Genomic DNA, 14,743 nt, shown 5'->3' on the forward strand with positions numbered 1-14,743 from the left:
CCGTCGTAACATGTGATATACTGTAGTGTATGACGAACTGCAAACCAGGATTGTGATATCTCCACTGACACAGGTTACCAAAATAGACACAGACCATAAAGGAATGTCATAAAAATATTCAGCTTCAATTTCAATCGAAGCCCCATTAAAATAAACTTTATGAATTCTGTTTTAAATATTGATGAAGGCAACAGTTCTGGATTGAAAGGCTGTCGAGTCAGCTGTTTTGGTCCGTCATTTCCAATAGAACACACAATTTAGAAATTTAAGGCAGTCTCATACCAAACCGTCTAACTAAAATGGAATGAGTGTCTGTCTGTATGGCTGTCCTTCAAGTTTCTCGACAATAGTTCACCCGATGAACTTCGCACTTTGCCGGTGTATTGCTGAGGATCTAAGGGAGCTCAGTGAATAGTGTGAAGTTGTTTGGTAGAGCGGTTCTCGAGGAATCAACAAGCAACAATACTAGAGGCCAAGCAATCGACCGAACGGGCATGCACTAGTCTCAAAAGTTCCTCCCTGTTCAGTGTCCTCAATCATCCCCAAAGTCAAAGATACTACTACAAGTCATCCCTATAAGCTATTGTTGTGGTTGTGCTTTGACCCGTGTCAGCATTCAACACACGAATCAGCAGCATTTCAGCAGGAGAACCTGCTGGCAGCTCAGTGGAGATAAATAGGGGCAAACTCATCGGGCCATTCCTGCTGTTAGTCCAGTGTGACAACACAAAAGTCTCCACATGCACACGTAAACGTGCACACCTGAACATAAGTCAAGTCAAATCGATTTCATTTAAATAGCCTGATATCATAAAACACATTTTCCTCAAGGGGCTTTACAATCTGTACAGCATCCTGAGACCCTGAGGGAACAACATGAAAGAAACCTCGATCCGTCTCCCAGGACGGACCGAGAGGAAATAGATGTGTGCTCAAAATAGACCAACACAGTAAAACTACAGTAGAGACACTCTGTATGACTGAATCAAAGATCTTTTTCTAATTAATTACAAGACATCACTCAGTTACACAATGGTGTACAACACACAAATGGGAACAGTAATAATCCCATACAGGACAATGAAATGCAGGAAAAATAATACACACATGACAATGTGTACAATTTGAAGGAAGGTACTAAGTAAACTACAGAAACAGTACTGTTGTTTTAGCACCACTGACTTTCCTTTGTGATGGATTACAGCATCACACACAACTTGGCCGCATCAGCATACACATGGGTATGCTATTTCCATAATCCAAGTTATATCAAAAAGCGCAATTTATTATACCTTCTCTCCCTGCGCTCCCCCTCTCCCCTTTTTTCTTTCTCGCAGGCTATGATGAGGTATGGAGAAACAGAAGGGATTAGTTTACCAGGAAATTGAAAAGGTGCAAGAGCAGCCAGATATGTGAGATTACTCTGGTTTATAACACACGGGCTGATGAGGATAACACGTGTGTGTTTAACACGGAGCCTGAGAGGGTCCAGCCTTCGGGGTGTAGTTGGATTGAAGGTGGTGATAGACGGAGCAATACCTGCAGATAAATGAGAAAGCAGAGAGGGAGGGGATTGTGTCCGTGTCTGTGTTGTGGTTTGGTGCTCAGTAAGGTGAGGCGTGTGTGCATGTGTTAAAGTATGTTTAAATCTGATTATAATGTCGGGCACAGGAAGAAAGTGTCTGTCAGAGGCGTTAAGCGATTGTAAAAAGCAAGAAGAATAAAGCCAATGCAGGAGTGCCTTAAATCTGCATTCTTTCTAATGGCCAGCAGGGGGCAACTCCTCGGGTTTTAAAAATGTGTTCATTTGTATAGAAGTCTAATCTTATTCTAACTTGATGTATTACATTAATACATATTGTAAACATCAGTTTATGGTCTCTATAAACTCTTAAAGACCTTTGGTTAGCTATAACGTTACTGCTGACTTAATACTCACCATCACACTATTTTAAGTCTTTGTCAACACAGCCCTATGTTTGTTTTGTAAGTTCTGGTCCCATTTAGAGTTGTTCACATTTTCCGGTAAGTACAAACAAACATGTTTTTCACTTGCCAAAATTATGGCAAGTGAATTATGGCCATCACTATATCAATCTACTATAGTAGTTTTCCGTAGCTCCACCTTCTTGTCCAAATATGGTCACTTCTGGTTAAAAAAACAAAACAATTTGGTGACAGCTAAAATGGCAAACTCAAGGCTTCAAAACGGCAGTCCACAAACCGTGACATCCACTTCTTTATGCATTCTATGGTAAAACAACTGAGCTGTCTATGGTACAGAAAACTTGTAAACAATGCATTATGCACAGGTTTAAAACTCACACTTAGGATCTTATTTGGTCTTCATGGAACTTAATGTAACCTCTGGTAAACCCAACCATTAGCCAGAGCCACCACTGCAACCGCAGGATCGTCTGTTTCTTCAGGGACATTTAGTGCGGGGATAGCAGCAGGGAGAATAAATGACTACAGACCCCAGAGAGTGGGGTGTGTATGCAGATGATATGTGATTATGTTTGTAATACAGCATTTGTATGACTAAATCAGTAATGGTGTGCACAATGTAGGTGTATGTCTATTGTTTGTTCCCATATGTGTGTGCAAGTCTGTGTATGTTTGCACGCACAGAAAAGTGACAGCAGGGGGTCTCTTCAGAGTCGTTCCTGCTGTGAACCGACCCTGGGTTTCCTCTCAAATGTAATTACCACTCTGTAATTATTGACTAATTACACTTTATGGTGAATGGAACTGCCTCTAATAATTTCTGTTATCTACAGTTAGAAAAAAAACATGTGAGACCGTGAGTAGGTGCAGGGAAATAACAATACTGTCTCATATTTTCCAAGGGGGCCATGGCCTTACAGTCAATAAGTACAACATAATGGGCAATGAAACATAGTCATTAACTCTGATTTGCTATTGTCATTATCCTTGCCATAATGGTATGCAATGTAGAAAGTCAATGGAGACCTCAAGCCAACAGCTCACATGTGATAATAATAAGTATTCAGCAGGGTTGGTGTCGTGACTTTATAGCCTCCACTGAGCCAGAAAATCATGGGTGAGGAAAGAAAATGTGCATATTACTATTGCGCTAATTAGACTTTCCGGCCTTAGCAGTCCATTCTATACAATTATAGTTATGTGTCTATATTTGTTCATAACCCGGTTTCAAACTAGTATAGCATGCTCCAATAAATATTTAGTGAGAATCTGGGGTATAATGATGTAGTAGAAGGTATTAGAAGTCAGCACCAACATAAAAAGCCAATGATGCATGCTTAGGGATACTTGATGGCCGTACAAAGGTGACCCAAGATAAACCAGCCTCTGACCCATTTGGATTTGCTGATCTGTGGGTCTAGGCTGAATACATCACATGGTATCCATGCATGCCCTTGAGTCATACGTGTACGCTGTTCCAATCTGTCGAGATGGGAACAGCGTATCTGGGTCAACTGAAGCCTACCATTTTGTGTGATGACAACCTGGGCTGCCGATACTTCATTTAACTATGTAACTATCAGAATCCTTGACGAACGCTGCCAGTCTCTGAGGTTCAACTCCCCGTGAGCCTCCGACGCTAAAAATGGCTCCAGACATGGTGCTGTGAGGTATGTGAATGTCATCGTCCCCATGTTAGGAAACGTCTCTCAGAAGTAGTCCATAATCAGGTCTTAGTTTTCCTTGGCTACGGTTTGAAGAAGTTACCATGATACTCATCAAGTTAACTATTAAAGGAAAATTACGGTACATTTAGACTTTGTGTATTTCCCAAAAAGGCCCATGTGAATGGTAAATGTTACTTGTACTTGTACAGCGCTTTTCTAGTCCTACAACCACTCGAGGTCCCACATGCACATCAGAACTGTCTAACCATACATACACGAGGAAGGCACAGCCTACGGGAGCAACTAGACCTGGACTAGTGGATCAAACTGATGATCCTCTGATTGAAGGACGACTCGCTGAGCCACAGAGACTCTATGGGTCCTGTTCACTTTCCACTCGCCACCTCAGCTGTAGAGGTTCATACTCTTAAAACAACATATAGTCGTAGTAAACACACAGGGGAGCTGCACGCAATAGCCATTATGGCTAAGTGCACAGGGATCTACATCAAGTATCAGGGCTCCCTCGCTTATTCAGAATAAAAGCATGCATTTTGAATTATTTAAAGAAGGTAGAATAAAAACAAGCAATTCAAAACACAACAATTCCTCTTTTGGCAAGCTAGCTACCTCTAATTAGAAAATGTTATCATGTAAAGTCCATAAACATGACAAGTATTAATACCCTTTCTTTCTGAAAGTCTGTGTTGGAAGTCTTATTAATGCATCTTTAATAAGCAAGTATTTCTTTCCTCCATACTTTTTAGCAGTCTTCTCAGGTTCCCAGATTATTATTACTTATGGCAATGATGGCCAAAACTAAAAATGTTGTAACAAACCTGAGGTTTCCTTTAAGGCACTATGGTTAAAAAAGGAGTTGACATAATACAGAATAAGCTTGAACTAAAAATTTGAAGAAAAGAAATGGGAGATCATCTGGGAATGCAGCTCTCCAACCTCCAGTCAGCATGCAAAATGTAATTAGTGTGATGAGTCCCCTTAGCATCATCACAGTATCCCTTCGTTTCCCTCAGCCTCCCCTGTGCACTTAATGCAATATCAGACTTTTATTTTGGCACTGAGACTACTGTTAACCTCAGCTGTATTTTCAATGTCAAACGAATGCATCAGAAGTGATTCATGGCCTTATTAATCACCAATAAAATCAGAGAAAACTATCTGTTATGTGCTGCTTGCAAACACACAATGCGCTATTATTTACAGCAAAGCGTCTTTCTAGTGCTTTCCAGCTGAAAGACAGCCACCTTAGGGTTACATTTGGCAGCAAGGAGAAAGATGTATGAGAAAGCTGTACGTATATCCTCAGGTGAGAGGGGATAGAAATCATTTGTGGATGAGTGAGAAAACTGGGAGGATAGAAGACAACATAATTAAAGCGTAATCTGCAACGGCTGTGTTACATCAGAGGTGTTAAAGGAAGGTATTATGCTGGTATTAACCTTTGGAGGGCAGTGCCCACCACCACCATAATAGATACAGGGTGACACATGTAGTGAACTCCCATTTACCTACAGGTTTGTTCTTTATCAGAGCCAGAAAGACCTAGCAAGCCTGAGCCATAAGCCAATTAACACTAGGACCTCCAAGACGGTCTGAATCACCAGTTGGGTTCTTATAATGCAAATAACTTTAAATAAAACACACAAATATCAAAGCATTTAGTCTTCTGACCGCCACAGCGATCATCTAGACTGCAGTTGTCATATTGTACTTTACCATATGATGTCATTTTTTAGTCTCATGTTATTCCATTGCGCAATGTGTTAGAGGTCAGAGCTGCCAGACAGTTACGGCCGATACACATTGGGGAAGTATTTTCACCATATTTTTTGTCATATGTTTTTTTAAGTGTTGTTTTTGTCATTAGCACTTTCACACAGAATGCAAATATTCTACCAACAAGGTATTGTGCTGTAGGTTGGTGGCAGCTTTTTGAAATCATTATTACTTAACACCAGTGCTGTAATCAAGATTGCCTAAATCAAGACTAACTCATGGCCAAGACCAGAGTGTGTCAAGACCCAGACAAGACCAAGTCTTGAGACCGGTCTCGAGTTCTAGAACACAGCAAAGCTTTGGTCTGTTTTGTTCCGTCTGTCAGTTGTTACTTCTTCTTCTGGGCCTAATACCACACAATGCCTCCAGATTATTATCTTTCAAAGTCACTAATAATTATGTCTAACAACATTAAAAGGCAATCCATACTGGTGGCTTTGACCACGCAGTGTGCACAATGCACAGTTACTAGCTGTTAGATGGAGTTGGGTTAGGTGGTGGGTTCCAATTGTGTTAAGAAAAACCCCAACAGTCTGAAGTGTCACTGTGTCTGTCAATACCTGGGAACGCATCTGTCCAACCACCAGTCATCCTGCAAACTGTAATTAGAGTCATGAGTCTCCTATGTATCATCACAGTATCCCTAAATCCCCTCTCATTCCAGAGCCTGCCACTCCCACCTTCCCTGCAGTAATCCTGTGCTTCCCATCGTTACCAAATCAGTAACCTGAGTCCCACACATGTCCCCCGACCCGTCATTACCCCTGCAGTAAAGACATATGTATATACCAGCCCCATGTGGATGTTCTTTGCCTCTATTGGGAATTTAATGCCTGCAACGTTAATCTAATTATTTGAAACCAAAATCATTCCCACTTCATGCAATGATTGGCCAGATGTGCGGAGGTGAGAAAGTGTGCAGGATGTGATTTGATTCGACATTTGTCTTTCATTCTTATTCTACTTTTTGCATGTAAAAACAAGTACAACACTGTGAATGCCTTTGAGGACAGACTGTGAGGAAAGTGTGTGCCATTATCCCCATTTGGAAGATTATTGCGCCTTACCTGTCTCAAAGACAGCAGGCTTTTCACCCTACCGTTGAGTGCGACCATTCAGGATTTCCAAAAACACATTTGCCTTCAGACATGGTCAGTTAACATGGTGTCAACCTGTTTAGTCCTCATTTTACAACAAGAGTTTACAGCCACACTCGCCGCTCTGTGAGACTGTACTTGAGTTCAGCATGCTATGTTCCACTGATAATGCTAGCACGTTGATGTTTAGCACATACGATGCTCACAGTATGAGGGCTGATTTGTCTCGTGTCTGTCTTTAAGGTTGTGATAAGTTCTAACACATCTGAGCAAGTCTCAAGACGATCTCAGAGGGTTTTACACATTAAAAATCTGAGGCTGAGAGGAATGTTATTAGGTTTGCAGGTATTTGGTCAGAAACTAAGTATTGGACACAATTATTATAATGAATAAAAAGTCACCAAAGGTATTACAATTCACCTTATTGGGACCATGAATGCATCTACCAAATTTCACAGCAATCCGTCCAATGGTAGTGGGTGAGATATTTCAATAAAGAACAAAAATGTCAATGTCATGGTGGAGCTAGATGAAAAGTCAGGGGATTGCCTAAGTAGGTAAGGTCAATCATGATGGGATTATGGATGTCTGCACACAATTTTGTACCGATCCATCCAGAAGATGTTGAGATATTTCACTGAATAAGTGTAAAGTAAGCAATAGAGGAAAAGTCAAAAGTCATTTGAATAAACTCTGGGGACTATGAGTATCGACATTTAATAGCAATCCTTTTAATAGTTTTCGAGATATGTCAGAGATGTTTTCACTTCAGTGGATGGTACACTCTGGCCAGAGCACTCTTTTGATTTCTGTGCTATTGTTCCTCCCTTGTTGTTTCAGGCAGTGGTCTGAGCCAGTGCCAGCCTGTGAACCCGAGATGGAAAGTAAACACCGGCCCTCAAAATTGGAGCATGAATTCATCGCCTCGTCCTCACTTCCCCTTTTTTCTTGACTCCTGGGAAGAAATGTGGCATCTTTCTGTCTACAGGACCTATTCAAGCGCCCGAGGGAAAACCTTGACCATCCACACAATCAGGCCTAGTGTTCTAATGTCTTTAAATGTGACTGGTCCTCTGTATCATTATAAAACATTAAACACCACCACACACTGTGCTTCATAAACGCTTTACCTTTTACAGTAACATCTCCCAGAGCTGTTGAAATGACACAGTGGGGGATAAAAGCCAACCTTCAACACAACTTGAAACTGAATGTCAGGTGTGGAGATTTCAATCGCTGCACTCACATTATACAGGACACTGAAACTGAGCGGGAAGAGACATTCAAAACACAATGTATTATTCATCCTCCACCTTGTGCTACTGCATTCCTCAAATAACACGGGTACAAACTGGCACAGATCACAGTATGTGGGCTCCTGTCTCCTCTGTTGTCTGGCTGTTAGGGGTGTGATCAGCTCTGACACATCTGAGCTGGTCTCAAGACGATCTCAGAGGGTTTGATATACAGATTTACACACTTACAAACCCACACGGTTAAAAACACACTTTAGTCAAATGTAACAAAATCATCTCGGCTCAAAGGTCCACTAGGTTTTGGAGCTTTGAACCACCTCTCATCATTTTCATTGAAGAGGGAGTCTGAATTTGAAAATACACTGGGAGATGAAAGGTCACAGAGCGAGCACGCTTTGATTATTCATATTCACATATTCTGTTCCCAAAGGTCAAGAATGAACTTTCATGCTCAAACACTGAAGTCATATTTTTGGCACTGTGCGATCGCACAGACCCGACCTGAAGTCAGGTCCAACACCAGTGCTTCATGTTCTACCAGTTCATGTTGACAACAAAACAAAACAAAACATACAAGAAATGAACAGACGCAGGTATGCTCCAGGTGGTGAAAATGCAGGCAAAAATGTGGCCAAATGACTTAAGATGTGTCCTTTGTCACTGCAAAAACAATCCAGAAGTCAAATTCAGAAGGTAAAATGTACTTCACCTTCAGCTGGGAAAAGGGGCAGAAGCACGTAACATTGCTCAGGGGCACTGTAGAGAATAAGCTGTCTGTCATACACCGTTCAAAAGAAGGATCAAACCATTATACCTTGGTAGAAGAATGATCCCAGAATGTAAAACGATTTCCTGTTTGATTAAAATGGAAGGTCAAAAGTGCTCGAGGATACTGGGGAGCACGGCTGCAGATGAAAATCTCACTGCCAACACGACCTAAGGCAACTGTCCTGCTAGAATTCAAATGTAAAAGCAGCCTTGAGTGACATGTAACGAGCAGTTGGCTTAACTGGCTTAACAAAATCTTAACATTAACCCTGAGCACAACACCTAACTAAACTCTTGAAGAAACGTGGACTAGCAATAATGTCTTTGTCACTCTGATGTGATATTTGGTCCAAGAACAGAAAGACACGGTAAAACAAAGGCCTTAATGGATCATTTGATGTTGTGTTGACTGTACAGTGATGAGAAAAAAAGATGTTGGCAGTGTTAACTGGCATTAACACTGAGTGGTAGCATTGCTAGCTAGCTGTACCCCAAATGTCTACTGAATGTGCACAAAACAAGCTCTGTGGAAATGTTGATTTTAGTGGTTTTATTAGGCAGTAACAGTGTGGTGCAAACAAGGACACATTGCCAGCAGAGTTTCTCAGAGGACAAACTGCAGAATCGAAAGGCTCTTGAATGCCATTGTGTTTGGTATATGCATTTATGACCTCTTCAGCCCAGGGCTGTTGTTGAGGAGAGCTGTGTTTACTTTAATGCACCATTTATAGCAAGAGAAGAGAATAAAGGAGCCGCTGCAGTCTTTAAGATGTGGCCACTTATTCTGTCTTAATCTCCCTTGTTACTCCGTAAAGATCTGAAGTATTTAGACCTCAGTCTCTCCCATGAGCAAACATACAAAGACAAGCTAGCTCACCTAGCACTGTGGGGAAGTATGCTGTGCTTGCTGTGTCAAAGGCACTGCAAGGCCAATCTTATATGTTCCAGGAGATAACAATTCATTTGTAAAAAAAAAAAAGGGATTTTATATTACATATCCTTAAAGCTGCACTAATGACATTTTTATTCCAAGAATTAAATTACTGTGTTTTGACAAAATGTGTGACTAGCAGGTGAACATTGTGGAGCATTTAGTAGCGAAAGAGCAACAGGTTGGTGGAGACCAAAAGAGAGCTACAAGAGGAGTGAATATTCTTTACATTTAGGTTCAAAGAAGCACGTAAAAACGTGTCTACTGGATGTGTCAAAAAGCCAAAGCCCCTTTATAAGATGAGTAAAGCTTGTTCCACTGCACCAAGTGGCCAACAAATCAATTAATCCAGCTTTAAAAGCTGACGATGACCCTTATTTTTCCTGTTGTAAAAAGTCAGAAACTTACAATAAATCGAAACTCTTGCCTCTTCAGATAGAACCAATGGACTTGGGGCAGAGGGACACATACAGGGTGGGGAATTAAAACAATTCTGATAGATGGACAAACACATTTTGGGTTTTGGTCGTCACAAAAGATTATGGGGCAATGAGAAAATTCAGAAATGACACATACTTCATCTTTGATTTTCAAAAATGCCCATTTCCCACAAAAAAAACTCCCATTGTGCAATATTTTGTTGTAACTTTTCTTTCAAATTTTTCATCGTCAGTGATAGCACCTCACTCTGCAAGAAGCAAAGGTTCTTTTGGAACAAATGTATTTGTCCTGTAATATCATTTATCATAGAATAACATTAGCTCTGCAGGTATGCTCCTCTGGACAACATAATTGCACAGCAAGGTTGTTGACTCGATCTGTGATGTCAGGAGCAATTTAGCTCACTGGCAACGAGCATGCAACAGTCTACCTACTGTTTAGTACCCTGTAAATTGATGACATATTTAATGAGATTAGGATCAATTTAAGCAGCATGTGTAATAAGTTAATACTCCATTCCAAACTGCTTCTTTCTGTAGGGGGTACCATTTAATCTTCAAAAAGGAGTCAACAAACACCATGCCTAATTGAGAGTCGTCTACAATGATGAATCGTAAAAGTAATTTGATTTTTTTAAATATTTTTCCGTATGTGTTGCTGTCGCAGTTTAATGCAATATTTCCCACGTTTGCTAGTAAAAGCAGAAGGTGTTAGTTTGTATGTTGCCTCACCTTAGTGCTGCCGGCCTGTTATCTCAGCAGGGCTCCACTCTGATTGGTCCATAGGGAGGTCTGTGACCTTTCACCTGTGGTTCGGTCAGGACTGCTGTCTGGCTGGATGCAAACAGCAGGGTGTGTGATGGGAGAAGAGACACATGCCTTTTACTGGTGCTTACAATGAATGCAACAGCAGGGTGGAAATGCAGTTGCAAGTGTGGGTGTAATGGTGGGAGAAAACAAGAAGGGGGGAAACTGAAAGAGCCAGAGGGGAAGGTTGAGAAATAAAAAGAGGAGAAAGAGACACAGGGATTTGGTGCACATTTCCGTCTGACGTGTGCAAAAACATCGTTTACATGTCACTTGTTTTTACAGCTTATTTTATCACTAATGTAATTCCCCCCACGCCGTGATGCGACTGCCTGTTTCCCCTTGGTACAACACATTCCCAGTTACCAAGTCACTCTCCCCTACTATATCACACACACACACACACACACACACACACAGGTGTTATCTTATCTAGTGTGTAGGCTGTGCAAGCATTTGGGGTCAAGCCAGGTAACCCTAACCTTACATACCAGTGTGTTCATTCCACATATAGATCTGTAGCACATTAATCATGACTTTCTTTTCTTGCACAAAGAGGTAGTTTCAGCCTGTTGATTTGTGCTGTTTGTGGTTGATGAGTCTGGTGGTGATGATCACGTCGAGCCAGACAGACAGGAGGAAGACAGGAACAAATAGAAAGCGCATGTTCTTGCATACTAATAATGCCAAGCACACGTAGAGGGCTAAGTGTCCTCTTGCCTCAAGTATTTGTGTGTGCTCCTTCCCATGTAAGCACACTCAGTAACGCTTAGACCTGGGCCCTTCTGGAGGAGGCAAACGGAAGACAAACTCTTCTGAAGACTCTGGGTGTACTTTGCAGCTGTAGCTGTCAGGTCTCAAGAGAAGCACAGTCAAAAAGCTTTGGGATTAGGCTAATTATTTTCTTTTCAGTCTCTGCAAAGTTTGTTATTGTTTCATTATTCCGTCTCTAACTCCCTATAATCCCCATTATCTACAGATTACCTCATTTCAAAACAATTCACTAGGTATTCTCCTCCTTTTTACCTTGCTCAGAGAATGAAATGGACATCTAAAACGGTATCAGCACACACACACACACACACACACAACGTCTTGCTCTATAGGCAGAATGAATCTAATTAATGAGATATGGATGGGGAGCAGACGGTGGAGCATTGTTGCACATGATGTTTGGATAGCGAATTATGACATCGAGTGAAGAGCAAATTGAATCCATTAGTTGAAACAATTGATGATTTATGGAGCGCAGTCCAATAGCACACATCCTGGCGTCAGACAACATATGATAACATCATCCCCTCACAATCACTAGTTCATCTGTTGTAAATATGCCACAGTCATCTGCATAATGCCATATTGTTGAAACTCTTTATGTCAAACAATTCACCAGTGAGTCAGAAATGTAAAAGGATTACAGGTACTTTAGAATTGCCACTTTATATTATAATTCTTCTTATCAAAGTTATCATTTAACATTAAATTTACGAGCCAATACTTTTATATTTAATATGTAATGACAAACTCATAGTGACAAACTCATAGTGAATTGTCACCACAATCTGCAGTTTCTCTTAACTTTTGAATTTGAGCACCTTTAAGCTAATCATTTTGGTTTTACTCTGCAAATTCACTTTTGTTTCAGTCTGAATTCTGTCATTAGTTTCAGCTGTTTTCAGCGGATATTTCAGAGAGACCCACTGTACACTACATTCTCAGCACCGAACCGCACAGTCAAAGTTAGGTTCCTTTCCCACATGCACTGCAGCCCTGAACTTATCTCAGCATTACCCTGCCAGCTGCCTAGTACAAGGTCGGTGTAATGTCCGATTGAGCCCAGGTGTGAATAGAGACGCTCATTGTCCGGAGAATCCTGACAAGTGAGTTGGCATGCTGATGATGTTTCCATCGTGTGGTTGGAAGAAAGTGAGTGAAGAAGAAGGATCATTCATATGAAGATGCCAATGAAAATGACTTAACTATGCACCAGCTACGTGAGCATGAGCGCCCAGTTATAGTAAAAAGTGAGGGTGCAAGAATAGTGACAGACAGGGCGAGATACAACAGGACACTTCATTTAATTAACACCAGAAAGTGACATTTCCTGCAATACGGAGCATTGGAATAAAGCTGCTCTCTAACTATAAAGCTCATTTTATTTCACACTATATATCACTGTTTATCTCAGGATTGTGTGAGACTGTGGTGGGTGGACCTTGGACCCTGTAGGGGTCATGCTGCCCCAGAAGAAAAACATTTTATAGTTGAATGCATTCATCTGTTGCACTTTGAAGGCAAAGTGAAGTGACTAGATCTATAAAGATCTGTGAGCTCTTGTAAACCAATGAATCATAATCACATTGTTTGTATGGATATGAATGGTGATGCATAACAATGGCCAGGTATTTTTAATCCAAACTAGCTCAACTGTTAAAAGTAGCAAAGTTGTACGATCAAAAAGTGGGGACGTTTGCTCCACCAAGTGTAACAGTGCGAGGTGCAGCTGCCTATGTTCTGCCTCGTGCACGCTCGTGCCACTCTACCGAGGCGCCACCCCTCAAACAAACAGGTATATAAAGGAGGTGAGAACGCTTCTGACACGGACAATCTACTCTGGCAACAATGTCCGGACCCGATTGTCTGGACCTGTCGGTGCATATGACAAAGCGTCTTTAGAGACGAGCTTATCAACAGAGCATTTACATCCAGATATTTTTAGCAGGAGTTGTTTGAGACAAAACAGAGCGGAAAGGAGAGTTAGTATTTGTTTTTGTTTTCCAGGTGGAAAGACATGAATGCTAATGTTGCTCTGTGTCTGCTGTATGTGTGAAATAGGCAACTTTTGGTTTACACGTCAGCCATAAAAAGCTTTATAAGATGATTAAGAAAATGTTTCATTTCATCCAGGATCTAAGAGACTTTTTGCCAAAAACACTACCCAGCAGGACCACCTGGGGTTACAAATAACAGAACTGTTTAGCACAGTGTTGCCACCTTATAGTGCAGCACATTTATAATATCAAGTTAAACTGAAATCAGCTAAAGTAACTTGACAGACTGCTAAATGATAAGATGTGCAATAGCTGTGAAGCAACAGACCTCCAAATGTGTCTATTGGCAAGTCAGAAATGATATTGTTGCCCAAAAAGTTTTAACAGACAATAAAGTCCTTTTAAATTTTTGCTCAAATAAGTTCCTTTCTAAAAAATATATATTTGTTCTCCTTTTACGGAAAACTAAATACAGTATGTCAGTCTCCTAATATTGGCTTTGAAGTAGTGCTTGGACGTGAAGCACAGCCAGGTTCACAAGGAGGTTGCCCCCTCATAAATCTGTCATCACCGCGGCACACAGAAGAACCAGGCCGGCCACTGCTGATTTACACCCTGCGGGGAATGATAGGCAGGCAGGCGGGCCGACAGCCTCCGCTCCATGTCTGGTCGCCAGAGAGCACCAAACGGACATGCTGAGACCCGACTGGGGTGGGGGCCGAAGGGGGGCTCCACTTGAGACTGTCCAGGGAGAAGGAAACACAAGCCAACAAAGCCCTCTTTACAGTGCAAGGCAGTGATGCAGAGCTGTGGGGGAAAATAGGCAGCCTTTCCATCTGCTGAGTCAGTGCTGCAGAGGGTTACGCTTTGACGCTAATGCTAACCGAACTGGTTATGGGAGGATTGTGGACCCCGGCTTGTTCTCGGGGTGTGTGTGTGTACATGTTGTATGTGTGTGTATGTGTGGGTAGTGTAAGAGTGTGTTAATGTGGGGTGTGCGACTGTGGATGTGGGAAGTGTGAGAATCTGTTTGGGTAGTATGTGTGTTAGCATGCATGCGAATGTGAGTGCATCTACCAGTGGGAGGGAATGTGGGTGTTTGAGTGTGAGAATGTCTGTGTGTGTGTGTTTTATGTGTGCGTTTTGTGTGTGTGTGTGTGTGTAGGTGAAAGATATGCATTGAATGTGCTTTTCTGTCTGCTTATGTGCGTGTACATTTCTGTTTCTACATTTGTTTATGTCATAAGCGTGACATTTTCCAT

Source organism: Anarhichas minor, unplaced genomic scaffold (genome assembly GCF_050575085.1).
Source record: "Anarhichas minor isolate MPS153535 unplaced genomic scaffold, ASM5057508v1 ptg000087l, whole genome shotgun sequence".
Taxonomy (NCBI): Eukaryota; Metazoa; Chordata; class Actinopteri; order Perciformes; family Anarhichadidae; genus Anarhichas; species Anarhichas minor.